General features: G+C 35.5%; 1 pseudogene; it reads left to right on the top strand.

Annotated features, from left to right (window-relative positions):
• Positions 1-1480: 1480 nt before the first annotated feature.
• On the top strand, positions 1481-15242 carry LOC129053741 (protein FRG1B-like; annotated as a pseudogene).
• The last annotated feature ends 392 nt before the right edge of the window (positions 15243-15634 follow it).

Genomic DNA, 15634 nt, shown 5'->3' on the forward strand with positions numbered 1-15634 from the left:
TCTTAACGTGGTATGTATTTCTCTCATCAACTGTTTTGTTCTTTATTTTTATACATTATAGTATGTCATTATCAGACCTTGTAAAATTAACAAGAATTCCTTAATATGTAATATCCAGTTGATGATTGACTCATTTCTACTCTAGTTAAAGTACAATTTAGGAGGAGGTTTGAGGATCTTTTTTAACATTAAGATATAAACTTTTATAACAACTTTTAAAATAATTTTTGTTGGAGTCTAATATTTCTACTGGAAAATCGGAATTTAGTATACATAGACACAGATTCTGCTCATTTTGCTTTCAATCTAAAATCATAGTTAAGATTACTGGCCAGGTGCCGTGGCTCACACCTGTAATCCCAGCACTTTGGGAGGCAGAGGCGGGTGGATCACGAGGTCAGGAGTTCAAGACCAGCCTGACCAATGTGGTGAAACCCCGTCTCTACTGAAAATACAAAAAAAATTATTCAGGCATGGTGGCAGGCTCTTGTAACCCCAGCTACTCGGGAAGCTGAGGCAGAGAATTGTTTGAACCCGGGAGGCAGAGGTCGCAGTAAGCCAAGATCACACCACTGCACTCCAGCCTGGGTGAAAGAGTGAGACTCCGTCTCAAAAAAAAAAAAAAAAGATTACTATGCTAGAAAGTCTTCCTGTAGAGGCATTTTTAAGAAACATTATGATTGACATTGCCTCTGGAAAGCAGGCATGAATAGATGGCCGGGGTCTTTCATGAGAGTGACCGTTCTCCATATATCAATTTGTATCTTACATGTTGTCTTTTGTTTTGTTTTGGTCTTTTTCTGAGACAGGACCTTGTTCTGTCACTCAGGCTAGAGTGCAGTGGCGTGATCATAGCTCACTATAACCTTGAACTCCTGGGCTCAAGTGATTCTCTTTTCCAGCTCCCCGAGTAGCTGGGATTACAGGCATGCACCCCCATGGCTGGCTGTATGTTGCTATTTTGTATTTTAAAAACCTAATCCTGACTGTGCTGGTAGTTGCATGAATCCGTGCACATACATGCATATACATGTAAAACTGGTGAAATCTGAATAAGCTTCATGGATTATATCAGTGTCAGTTTCCTGATTCTAACAGTGTATGATACTTATGCAAGATGTCATCATTGAGACAAAGCGAGTAAAGGATATGTGAGATCATTGTATTATTTCTTACGACTGAAAATAAAAAGTTTTTAAAACTAAGTTATAATAACAAAGAACTCTGTGTCAAAACTAAAATATAAAGTTGAAATATCAATTTTATTTTTTAGGAATCTGGTGGACAGTAAAAAACTTTGGCGAAATTTCAGGAACCATAGCCATTGAAATGGATGAGGGAACCTATATACAAGCACTTAACAATGGTCTTTTTACCCTGGGAGCTCCACACAAAGAAGGTTTGTGTCTGGAAGGGAAGATCCTGCCGCAAGTGTAGATTTTAGGACATTCATTCACTTAGGCCAAAGTCTAAATAGTCTCAAATATTTTCCAAAGGAATGGAACCATTGAATTTGACTCTTCCATTATTTTTTAATTCCTTAATATTTACCAGCCATTGGAAAGTCCCTCTTTCTAACATAAGCATTTGAAAACATTCCGTGTAGTTCCAGAAGAGTTTCTTTGGAAATCAAAACAACATGAATAATTAAAATAGTAAGTGGAAAGAAAAAAGGAAACATATTTGAGTCAAACATGTTTGAATTACTTTTTTATTCAGACCTGTTACCAAAACTAACCTGGGAGCATTTAACAATTTGAAGTTTGCTCATTTTCTTTAGTCCATTAGAGGAAGCACTAATGAGATACAAAGTAATTAGTAGATAAAAAGCAGTATCATTTGGTCAGCAAAGCCATCCATTAAATAAATGAAAACATTTAGCTTTTTAAATAAGTGCTTATTTATGACTGTATTTTAAAGCATAAAGAGAAGCTATCTCGAAAGTTATTAAATAAGCATTATATCACCCTGTCTTACTCAGTGTATAAAATTAACATTGTAGTTAAAAGAAGGTAAAATAGATCTTGATTCCAAAGATAGAGTATTACAGTGACGTCAGTATATCTGAATATTCTTACATTTAATTGCAGAAGAAAATAACCACATTTTTTAAAGCAAAATAATGTCTTTATATTTACAGCAAATGTCAAATTTATTTTCAAATGTTTTTTCTCCAATAATCAATGAGGGCCCTAGTCCTCCAGAGCTGTTTATGGCTGTCAAATTATCTGATTCCAGGTGAGCTTATGTTGTAATATAATTAGTAACTAGTTATTTTAAAAATTTAATTGTATTCATTAAAAATTTTAGTATCTGTCTTAAGCCCACGGTAATTTTGACATAAAAAACAAAATAGCTTTTTTGAAAAGTAGATTTTGTGATCTACTTTTAGTGGATTTCCTATCAATATATAATGCTGGGCTGGAAAAAAGATGTGTAAGTTAAAAAATGCAGATTAATAATTTCACACAGCAAATAAGATAGATTAAAAAATAAATCAAATAGTACAAAACCTGGCTCATTGTTGCTATGATATTTAAACTCCCTGTTTGGAAGTCTAAAGACAAACAGGAAGACTGAAAAAAGGAATATTGTTGAAACCAGCAGAGAATGTTACAGCATTGTAACTACCAAAAGAATATATTTACTCACTATTTTTACAGTCATTTTATAAAATAACCTTTTTTATTCTCTCCTTGTGCAGAAGTATAGAATGATTCTTTGGGTAAAAGATACTGAAAGTGAATTTACATATTTTAGTAATTGGTTACATCAACATGATAATGATTTCCGTTATATAATCATTAATGTATAAAGGAGTAAAATTCAATTCTGACATCCGAGGAGATTCTTGGTAAGGTGAAAGAAATCATAATTTTAAAAAATCACATTAAGATGATTATTTCTATACTTTCTTCGAAAGTCTGATAAGTAGGGTGAAAGACAAAGAATAAAAGCAGAGGAAGAAAAAATTCAATAGTTTTAAACTGCTTTACAATTATAAACAAAAAAAGATTATAAAGAAAGTTAACTGACAAATGAGGAAAATATTTGCAACAACCTTAATAGGCAGTGAGATTTTACTCTTCATATGTACCTTGTATAGAATTCATAGCACTGAAGACCCCAGTAGAAAAATTGTGAACAATCAGATCTGAATAGAAAAATGGACAAGGGACATTACCAGATAATCAAAAAACTAAAAAGGAAAGGAAAAAAAAAACAATTGTTATTCTAGTTAACTACTAAAATGCAAATTAATAGGATACTGTTGTTTTTCCCATATCAGGTTTTCAAGTATTTTCTTAGAGTCATAATTTAAAAAAAAAAATCCATGATACAAAACATACTCTGTTAATTTGAGGTAAGAATGTAAATGGAAGCAGCATTTTCTGGAAAACAGTTTGATGACATAAGAACTTTATAGTTTATACCCTTTGATCCAATTATTTCTAGGAATTTTTTCTAAGGATAAATCAGTTTTATGTACAGAATAGATGTAAATAGAACTATTTGTGATAAGAGAAAAAGTAAGTTTTAGTAATTTATTATTGAACTTATAACTAAAGAGGTATAATTGAAGAATGATGAATTTTGAAAATATTTGTTACGTAATATATAAGGTACAATGTTTATATTAAAACAGCAAAATATAAAACTAAATTTAAAACTGCGCACACCACCATGCCCAGCTAACTTTTTAAATTTTTTGTAGAGATGGAGTCTCACTCTGTTGTCCAGGCTGATCTTGAACTTCTTGCCTCAAGCAATTCTCCCACTGCCTTCCCAAAACACAGAGATTACAGAAGTGAGTCACCACTCAGCCACATGCAGCTTTTGAACACTTGGAATATGTCCAGTCTGAAACTTTAGATATGTACACACCCACACACATACACATGTCCTGTTTTGATGTTCTATAATTAATTTTCTCTCAGTTTTTAACTTTTATCTACCTTATTAATGTACAGAATTGCCCTGAAATCTGGCTATGGAAAATATCTTGGTATAAATTCAGATGGACTTGTTGTTGAGCGTTCAGATGCAATTGAACCAAGAGAACAATGGGAACCAGTCTTTCAAAATGTAAGTGCTGTTATTGTTTACAAAATCTTCCTGTCAGTTTAACAGAAAGTCTGTAACAGTCAATCATAATATATTTAAAAAGAAAAAGTAGGATGCAGTAGTATAATACATTAAACTGGAATAAATCAGTAAGAACATAGAGCCTTAAAGAGATCTCATAATATAGTGCAACAAAAATAGCATTAGTACTTTTGCCCACAATTATTTCTGTATACCCTTAGTGCCTAGATATGGATCTCATTTCCATTGAAGAACCAGTCAATTCTAGGTCTCAGAGTAGGAAAACAGAATAGTTCCTAAGTATCTTCTTTGTAGCAGAAATCATGGATGCTTTCAGAAACATTACAGACTGTAAGCGAACTGTGGAGCTAGCTAAGACAAAGTTGTGACAATTTGTGTATAAAATATAAATAATAATAGTTCATTGAAGTAAATTATCTCTAAAAGATTTTCAGTTCATAAGCTTAAAATAGTTTACGAAAAAATAGTTTTAATATAAGAAAAAAGATAATATACTAATTCTTCATTTTAGTAAGTAGACAGTTGTAGTATATGGATGTTTTGTTAAGTCTTTGTTGATACAGAATACATAATTTCCCTTTCCTGTTTGTGTGAGAAGTAAAGATTGAACAAAAATATGTGAGAGCTAAACTGTCTTTAAAAAGTAGATCACTGTATCAGAAACAGTAAGGACCAGTGGGCACCACGCAGAACAAGCAAATAGAAGATAAGCTCAGCCTTTGAGTAGCAGCTTTAGTAGTATACAATAATGAACTGAAAATAGGAAGTCAGCAGTGTTTTCTAAGATGACAGATTAAACAAACTTCCTACCAGAAAGAGGTAATCATTTCGACTAAGTTCCTCATCCCCTAGGATAAAATCTTAAGTCAGTGACTTGAAAACTGTTTTGACCTAATCAATTGAGAAATGCATTTTTACATTGCAGCCCAGCACACACATATGTATAATCGAAGCAAGAGTTTTACTTAACAATACTTACTTATCCATATGTTATGCACCTTGATATTTCTTATTCTCTTTTACCCCTTCCTCTGTGTGTCTGTGTGTATTCCTTTTCCCCCCCACCCACCCAATACCGTTCAGGAAACACTACATTGATTTCATTACCTGTAATGTGTTGCAACCCCTTTGAGATGATCCTAATAGTTATGATGAGATACTTCTAATAAAAGTTACACCAGTAGAAAATGTCAATATTTCATAAGGCCAGGATGATGACTTAGATAGTACTAATAATACAACACTTTAGGAAAGTTCATTTCATTTTATTTTTAGGAAGGACACTAAGTTTCAAAAATTTAAATTTATATGAAAGAGGGTCTTTAAACTCTATTGCAAAAAGGACTCAGCTGAATAATCTGTGGCAGAGGTTTAAATCACCTGGACCACACCATGCGATGTGAACTGCCATGTTCCAGAGCTCACCAGGCGCCATCCAGATGAGAGACCACCCAGCCCTTGTGACTTGACTAAGATATTAAATCCATGTTATCACCACGTTTTTAACTGCATGTGATATAAGGTGAACATATTTTGTAATCATTATATTTATAAATATTTTGTCTAAATATTATGGTATTCCAAGTTTTCCAAAAGAATCAATCAAATACAAGTTATAAATAAACATTTTATTTGTTATGGGAGTTAAGCTAACCATATTTATAACCCAGATTTAGATACACAAGAAAATCAGTTTTTACAATTTTGTTTAATAGAAAGCAGTGAATACGTCAAACATTAAACAACTAAAACAGTATATGAATATTTATTTTCACACACAAAAGTCCCTCAGTCATTGATTCTTAAATTCAAAACATCAAAGGCATTGTATATACCTTTTCATGTTTTCTAATTCCGAAGAAAATAAATTTTACTTAAAATGCTAATATTTTACTAGAGTATGCATTCATAATTATGTTCTTGTCTTTAAAGTTAATTTTTCAAACAGAACTAAACAGTTTTATCTTCAGTAGATCTTTTAGAAAGGAAGCAATCCTACCTCATCTAATTAGAATTTAGTCTTACTAGGAAGATACACTACAAATATTTATTGTGGTAATCTTTGAATAGTAAAATGAAAGGTGATTTTGATTTCCTTTTCTATATGTTCTTGTATTATATTTTTTACGTTCTTCTCTTAAGTTCTTTTCTGTGATTTTCAAATCAGGGAGGAAAATTTATTATTATTATTATTATTATTATACTTTAGGTTTTATGGTACATGTGTGCAATGTGCAGGTAAGTTACATATGTATACATGTGCCATGCTGGTGCGCTGCACCCACCAACTCGTCATCTAGCATTAGGTATATCTCTCAATGCTATCCCTCCCCCCTCCCCCCACCCCACAACAGTCCCCGAATTGTGATGTTCCCCTTCCTGTGTCCATGTGTTCTCATTGTTCAATTCCCACCTATGAGTGAGAATATGCGGTGTTTGGTTTTTTGTTTTTGCGATAGTTTACTGAGAATGATGATTTCCAATTTCATCCATGTCCCTACAAAGGACATGAACTCATCATTTTTTATGGCTGCATAGTATTCCATGGTGTATATGTGCCACATTTTCTTAATCCAGTCTATCATTGTTGGACATTTGGGTGGGTTCCAAGTCTTTACTATTGTGAATAATGCGGCAATAAACATACGTGTGCATGTGTCTTTATAGCAGCATGATTTATAGTCCTTTGGGTATATACCCAGTAATGGGATGGCTGGGTCGAACGGAATTTCTAGTTCTAGATCCCTGAGGAATCGCCACACTGACTTCCACAAGGGTTGAACTAGTTTACAATCCCACCAACAGTGGAAAAGTGTTCCTATTTCTCCACATCCTCTCCAGCACCTGTTGTTTCCTGACTTTTTAATGATTGCCATTCTAACTGGTGTGAGATGGTATCTCATTGTGGTTTTGATTTGCATTTCTCTGATGGCCAGTGATGGTGAGCATTTTTTCATGTGTTTTTTGGCTGCATAAATGTCTTCTTTTGAGAAGTGTCTGTTCATGTCCTTCGCCCACTTTTTGATGGGGTTGTTTGTTTTTTTCTTGTAAATTTGTTGGAGTTCATTATAGATTCTGGATATTAGCCCTTTGTCAGATGAGTAGGTTGCGAAAATTTTCTCCCATTTTGTAGGTTGCCTGTTCACTCTGATGGTAGTTTCTTTTGCTGTGCAGAAGCTCTTGAGTTTAATCAGATCCCATTTGTCAATTTTGGCTTTTGTTGCCATTGCTTTTGGTGTTTTAGACATGAAGACCTTGCCCATGCCTATGTCCTGAATGGTAATGCCTAGGTTTTCTTCTAGGGTTTTTATGGTTTCAGGTCTAACATTTAAGTCTTTAATCCATCTTTAATTGATTTTTGTGTAAGGTGTAAGGAAGGGATCCAGTTTCAGCTTTCTACATATGGCTAGCCAGTTTTCCCAGCACCATTTATTAAATAGGGAATCCTTTCCCCATTTCTTGTTTTTGTCAGGTTTGTCAAAGATCAGATACTTGTAGATATGTGGCATTATTTCTGACGGCTCTGTTCTGTTCCATTGATCTATATCTCTGTTTTGGTACCAGTACCATGCTGTTTTGGTTACTGTAGCCTTGTAGTATAGTTTGAATTCTGGTAGTGTGATGCCTCCAGCTTTGTTCTTTTGGCTTAGGATTGACTTGGCAATGCGGGCTCTTTTTTGGTTCCATATGAACTTTAAAGTAGTTTTTTCCAGTTCTGTGAAGAAAGTCATTGGTAGCTTGATAGAAGAAGTATCCTCATGGCTATTTTGTTATTTTGTTTCACTTAGGGGAAAATTGCTTTATTGGCCTCAATAGCTGCTTTATTAGATGCAATGAAGCAGGAGACATAGAAGCAAAAAGTAAAACAGCAGGAGAAGAAGAAATGATCAAGGTAATGGTGACATTTTATACGGATGACTGCATTCACACATGCGATGTGACTGTATCTCTTTAAAATGTTAAATCATCATTTACTGTCACTTTAAAGATTTAGTTAATAGCTTTTTTTAATCTGCTGTTTCAAATAGACTCATTTTTAATTATAAGTCACATAGTTGATGGCTTGTTTATACAATGTGGTAGAGAAATCAGTTCATCTAGGAGCTGCCTTGCCATTATCTCCATGGATTAGTATTTTTTTCTGGTAGTTCCACATGCTCTTTTTAAGCTTTCATTTTCTTGTTTTCTTGCTTGTATTTTAAAATCTAATTTTTAAAATAGATAACATGTACACGTGATCCAACATTTTTAAATAAAAGCATACGAAGATGAAGACATATGCCTGCCATGCATCTTACTCACCTTTGTTCTAGCTCCTGTTCCTCTTTCCCTTTGTTTTGTTTTTTTATAGCCTCCTAAAATTCTTTATAAACATATGAATACATTTATAATTTTCAACTTTTTTGCACTAAAGGCAGCCTCCTCTATAGTCTTCTCAATTTCTGATTTTTTTTCCTTAAAATTGTATCTTGGAGAGTTTTCTATTATTAGTTTGAATGTACAAAATTTTCTCTTTTTCTTGCTTTTCTTTTTCTCTCTCTTTTTTAACAGCCACATAATATTCCATTTTAGGGATGTACCTTAATTTATGTAGTCTTTTATAGATGGAAATTTAGGCTGTTTCCAGACTTTTGCTCTTATAAACAGTGCTGCAGTACATAACATTGAACATGCATCAATTTGTGGTTGTGCAGGTGGACCTGAAGATAAATTTCCAGAAGCAGAATTACCAGGTCGGGGTATACGCATTTGTATTTATGTAATGCTTGAACTTCTGTGATGATAATCACTCTATGAAACAAAAAATCATAGCAGAACTTCTGGGGCCTTAGCCCTTACATTTTAAAAATATTTTTATTAATAGTACCTGTCTTCTTTGCATTAGGAGAAACACGAATCACATGAAACATGATTTTTATTTTATTTTTAAAATGTGTGTGCCTCACTAAACTGGAAATAAAAGTTCCTTATTCCAGGCTAAATTCCCTCATCCGTAGTTAGACACGTTATCCATTGCACCAGTGGCCTGTGCCCTCCCTAATCCTACTGTTTGTTTTACATCATTGTAAAAGTTAAACAGACATCTTCATATCAAGGTGAAATTCTAAATAATACTGTTAATATAACCTAGATAAATCAGGTAGTTAACTAGAATTTGATGAAAACATTTAAGGCTTAATTTCTTAGACTCACAAAAGCCACTGATCTTTAATGATAAACATATACCAGGAGGTGTCTAAAGAATAACTCCCCCCTTCTTGACACATGGTTTTTCTGTGTCTTGGCATTCCAACGCAGTACTGAGCATCGTGAACCTTGCTTTGTTTGTCTCTGTTGGGAATCACAAGTTGCATCCAGTCTGACCCAGATTTGTTGGCATTGTGGGGGCCAGAGTGGAAGGCTCTAAGAGAGGGGGCAAATGTCTTTTCTAAAATGCCCTTCATTCTTATAATTAGAGCATAAAAATTTATATTACATTTTTCTTTACTGCCAGTGTAATTTAAAAGCATCTCTCAATTCTCTGTACGTGCTTCATGTTAGATTTCCGGTCATATGTTTGATTTTCTTTTTAGAATAGTCTTGATTTCAGATAATTTCAAATCTAAAGCTCAAACAATTTCAATCAAAAATGTAGATATTTTCTTACAGTTAGAGAAGTGAAATGCTATATTTTTTCACTGCATGCATCCGGCACATGCGTTGTAGTCTTGAATTTCCATAATGCTCCTGTGAGTTGGATGTGAGCTCAGCGTTACATACAAGAAGACAGCCTCTGACCCTCCTTACATCCTCGTGGTTTTTGTCAGTCAGTTCATGGAAATCACAGTGATTTCAAGGTGTGCTAAGACAGGATGTGTACCCAGGCTCAGCTGACTCCAGAGGCCACTCTCAGTATTTCATAGCACATTGCTTCTCAGGAAACAGGTCATTGAGGAAATGCAGACGGGTTTGTGACTTGCATTTAATTTAATTTATTTATATTTTATTGTATCATGTTTAAATTTTTTTCATCTGGATATCATCACAAAAGTGTTATTGAAGGCAACAATTGCAAATATATGTGCAGTGCTTTGCACTTATACAAAGACACAAAGATACACAAAGATTGCATTTTTCACTATTTAAAGCAATTTTGAGATGAAATACAAAGTTTTCTGTGTCTCTTTGGTTACTCAAGTACTTGGAAGCTCTGAACAGTGATTATTTAGGACTCTTTTCATACCATTTAATTGCAGGCTGTCCTAATTAATCTCTGTCAGCCCTTCACCTTTAGGACCTTGCCTTATCTACCAGAACACAGATCCCTCTTACTAAAGGTAGCATTGTGTTACAGGCCCTAGCAGGGAATGTTTTGAGGTCTGGGACCCCTCAAATCAAAACTGTCACAAAGATGTCATTGGCACAAACATGTTATTTGTCATCACTTTCTAAGCAGCTCTGAAACTGGACTCTGGCCACAGAGATCCCTTAGGAGACATGAATCCTTACCATTGCCCATTGCCTGTTCTGTGAGTATCCTAATTGTTGAATGCAGATTAATTAACTTATGACATGTGATAGTAAACATCTATCCAACTTAGGAGGACATAAGAGGCTACTAAAAGAGGTGGGTTCCAATCAATTAAAAACAAGTTGTGTAATGTTAAAAGTTTTAATAGTTTGGTAATAGCCTGTGCAATGTAAAATAGCTATTGAGCTTTCAATCTGATCAAATGACACTTGTCTACTAGGGATAATTTGATCCTAGTGTATTCACTTGGAGGACAAAATTAAATTAATGATTGCTTTATTGCCTAGCAGGATCTGATGTATAAAATGTTTCTGAAATAATTTTGTCTGTAGTGTTTCTGACACAAGGGCGGAGGAGGAAGCATGTGATAGCACTTACTCATATAGATTATATATATGAAGTAAAAACACATAGCCAGAACCGGTCTTTTTCTGAATATTGTTGCTCAGTTAATTTTTTCTTCTGCATAAGAAATCATCTCGAATGTTCTTATGTGATATGTAAAGTGGGGAAGGTGGAAGATAAACATATAACCCATTGGATTCTCTTTTCCAATATCTAGATTAGATCCTGCACTGGAAGAGAAACCAAGAAAAAAGATGACATTCCAGAAGAAGACAAAGGTAATGTAAAACAATGTGAAATCAATTATGTGTATGTATGTTTTTCCTTTTAGACCTACAGATTTGACAGTGAAGTGCTTCTCAAAGTGCTTTCAAAATAAATTACCTAATTAGCTGGGGATGGTGGTGCATGACTCTAGGCCCAGCCACTTGGGAGGCTGAGACAGGAGGATTGTTTGAGCCCAGGAGTTCAAGGCTGCAGTAAGCTCTGATCACCACTGCATTCCAGCCTGGGTGACAGAGCAAGACCCTGTCTGAAAAAATGAAAACTGATGGACAAGAAGAGGCAACACAATGTAGCCTCTAGGACAGAGCACTGAGCTAAATGCTTTTTTTTCTTGAGGGTTCAGTTTTCCTAATCATCCTACCAGCTCCCAAAGCTAGTCACTCGGGTTAGTCAATCTCTCTATTCATTCATAGAATGGGCGTGATGCCAGTCAAAGTCTGTGCTATGGCCAAGACACAGGGGACTCCAGCCAGCATGCCCTAATAGAAGTGGGGCCTTGTGGTACCCAGTCAATGAGTGGCCTTGCTCTTGAGAGGTCATGAAGGTCGTCTTTGTTGTTCAGAATCTCCAGCTTATTAAAAAAAATACAGTTAGACTTTTTTTTTCTTCCTCAATAAGGAGTCTCACTCTGTCCCCCAGACTGGAGTGCAGTGCCACGATCTCAGCTCATCGCAACCTCCGCCTCCCACGTTCATGTGATTCTCCTTTCTCAGCCTCCCGCGTAGCTGGGACTACAGGCGCACGCCACTATGCTTGGCTAATTTTTGTATTTTTAGTGGAGACGTGGTTTCACCATGTTGGCCAGGCTGTTCTCGAACTCCTGACCTCGAGTGATCTGCCTGCCTTGGCCTCCCAAAGTGCTGGGATTGCAGGTGTGACCCACTCTGCCTCGCCTATAATTAGACTTTTTAATAAGTGAAAAAGAAATTAACAGTATTTATAAATTTAATAGTAAATATGTATAATCAGAGTTTGAGGTATTTTTCAATGAAGACATTTTCTTTGGAGAAAGAAATTTCAGAGCTTCCAAGACCACAAAGTTAAAATAAGTAAAGAAGACAGTAAAATTCTTCAAAAGGCTCAGAAAGATGGATTTTTGCATGAGATGCTTCTGGACAGGTAGCTATTTATTTACTTATTTCCACTATTTTCAGTAGCCAATAGAAATGGCATGTAGAAAACCTATATTCTCTTAAATTACTGTAGTTTTCACATTTTTGTCTTTATTTCTAATTTATGAGTGTGGCAATATTAGCTAGAGAGGATGTCATGAGTTTGGGAAAAGACTGTCAAGAAAGAATATCTAAAAATTATAACCGATTCTAAGTATATACTTTAAGAAATTCAGGTTTGACTGTATCTACTTCATAAATTTATCATTATCTTTTTATAACTATTACAACCAGAGTTAGAGAGAAGCAGTTTGACTAATATAAAAATTATGTGGATTCTGTTAGAGTAGTTCAGGTTCCTTAAAATAAGCATAGATCAATTAAAAAACTAAGTATAAAAGCTAAACAAGTGAAATTGAAGCAGTTTTATTCTAAGATTTGGAAGAGTGCAGGATGTTTATCATAGCACATTATTAATATTTATTACTCTTCCTATGTAGACAAGTAATGTCCTAGAGTTGCAACGTAGAAAAACAGAGATGTTTAGCTGTGAGTGTACAAGTATAAATCAATTAAGTGCCAGATTTTGATAATCACCAGCCGCTCATTCAAGTCGTATGTTCCAAAGTTACTCTTACCCTTTTTGTACATTACTTGATAAAGGCAATGTTTACTTACGTATTTCCTGTTAACTAGCTGGTAGAGTTCATACCTAAAGTCAGTAAATAATGTTAAGAATTTTTTCCAGCTGAGCAAATGAATATGTATCTAGTTGTAAGAAATCAAGAAGAGGTTATAAAATATAATCAGGATGTGGACTCTAAAACGGAATAACCTCTATGTCCTGTAACTTTTATCACTTGTAATAATACAGCATTCTCACCCTGTTAACTGGAAATTTAGAGCACCATTAAATTCTGGAATAATTAAAATATCTATTTGGATTGAAAAAGCCCTTAGACAACATTTATTGAATATTAGGAAATAACTTTTATAAGATTAGAATCCATTTTTTATAGAAACCAAATTTAAAAGTATACATATTTTAATATAAGTGTTGTGGTAACACAGTAACCAAAATTGAGCACACATTTTTAAAGCTTTTTATATTTATTAGCAGTTGAATATATATGGCATGTTTAACATAGATTAATTTTACTATTTTTCTTTGTTTTAACATTAGAGCCAAATTGAAACCGACAGATACTGCAAATGACTGGGACTTTTGTTTCTGCCTTATCTTTTTGTGTTTTTTTCTGAATAAAATATTCAGAGGAAATGCTTTTACGGAGTTCTTGAGTTGTTGTGAAATTGTTGTTTAGCTAGTAGCTAGTTTAACCAGGATTAAGCAAGTTTAATCAGGATTCTTCATGGATGTATTTTTAGCTAACTACAGTTTTTCATATGGAAATGAAACTTACAGTACACACTTAACGTACCACAGAATTTTTTTCTGGATTTCCTGTCCTGAAGCATGAAGTGTACTAGAAACCAATTCTTCCTGCGCTACTTGTGGAATCTTTCTTACTGGATCATAATCTTACTTTACTTTATACAATAGAAGCTTAATCAGTGCCTTTAATAGGAAGTGAGAAACTCCCAATCCAATCAACAAGGCTTTGATTCTACCTCCTAAGTACTACTCAGAACACAGACAATCCAAATATCAGAACTAGGGGGTTGGGCAGAGAGGAAAAATCATCTATTAGGGAGTGGGACAGAAAGTGGAAACATTACAAAGAAGCAAGTGGGCTCAGGACAGAGGCGAGAGTAGTACTGGGGAAAATCCCTACTGAGGACAGGTTTGCCACAGTGGATATGTATGTGATGCTTTTGTCCTCGTGGGCTGGAATGGAAGCTAATAAATAAGTTCAGATGCTACGTGTTACTTAGGTCTGCTTTGTTGAAGCCTGTCTCTTTCAGAGTTCCTAAACACAATATTTCCGTGGCATCTAATCCCAGTGAGAGCTCCAAATACAGGCCATGTATCAGATGCCACGGGAAAATCTGCCTCAGGACTGAGGTTGGTTCAAGCATCTGGATGATGTCAAAAGTCCACGTTGTGTGCTGGCCTAACCTGAAAGACCCTATCTAGTTCTAGCCTTTAAATTCCTTCTGTCACCAAATCTAGAGTTACATGGCATCTATACAAGCTAGGTGGCTGAGGCATGGGATCAGCCCTATAAAGGAGCTTTTGGAGCTTTTGTTGTAGGTCTAGCTTCAACTTGGCACTCCAGTTCCAATAGCTGGACTTTCTCTCATCTTGTGTTCTGATCCTTGGATTGGGAACAAAGTAACCACTCTGATCCAACAAAGCAGAGGTTCCGGTTCCCAACTGGTGACTATTTTGCCTCCCAGGGGACATTTTTGGTTTTCACAACTGGAATACGGTGTTAGAGGGTAGAGGCTAGGGATGCCGCAAAGCATGTGGCATAATCCTGTTCCTCCCAGAATGCTAACAGTGCCAAGGTTATGGAGCCTTCCCACCCAAGGGCTTGGTCTATTCCTTGCTTCTGTCAGCTCCCTAACCCTTAAACACAACAGTTCAAATATATATGCATAAGCATCTCCTAGGGACCTGCACGTTTCCAATATCGACTACTGAGATCCATCCGTAGAGATGCAGGCTTAGGAGGTCTAGGATTGGGCTCAAAATTTGCATTTTAACAAGTACTCCAGGTCATTCTGAAGCAAGTGATACAAACCACACAATGAGGAACACCGCCTTCAAGAGACTGAATCTTGCTTCCCAACACTAGCTTGGTATCTGAGACCATCTGCCTGCTGACTGGCTTTCCTGTCACAAACATTCTGCATGTAGGCACAGTGTGTTCCTAGAGTCCATGTTAACTCTTTCACCCTCATGTTCCCTTGGTTCCTGTCCCCAGTCCAGCGAGCAGAACTGATTACAGATCTTGACAACAGAAGATACAGATTTAAAATAACTTGCCTGTTCCCGTGGACTTTATCCACTAGTGAAGGAGGACAAGTGGACCAGGGGAGAGGGTAGGTGGGGGCTCATTCCCTATTCCTCCCATTCCACTTTATACAAACCCCACCTAGACCACTGGGAGAGCAACGGAGGTTAAGAATGACTGCATCTAAATATTGTCATCTGGTCCACTCTTCTTCCATCTTGTACACAAGGATATGAGTTTTGTTTAAAGCACTACTGAAACCTAGAAAAACTCTGGCTTAGCAAGCCCCTGACGGATCAGTCTAGTAATCTTATCAAAACCAAGATTACCTAAAAGCACTAACCAAAGGAAAAGCT

This window comes from Pongo abelii, chromosome 17 (genome assembly GCF_028885655.2).
Source record: "Pongo abelii isolate AG06213 chromosome 17, NHGRI_mPonAbe1-v2.0_pri, whole genome shotgun sequence".
NCBI classification, from domain to species: domain Eukaryota; kingdom Metazoa; phylum Chordata; class Mammalia; order Primates; family Hominidae; genus Pongo; species Pongo abelii.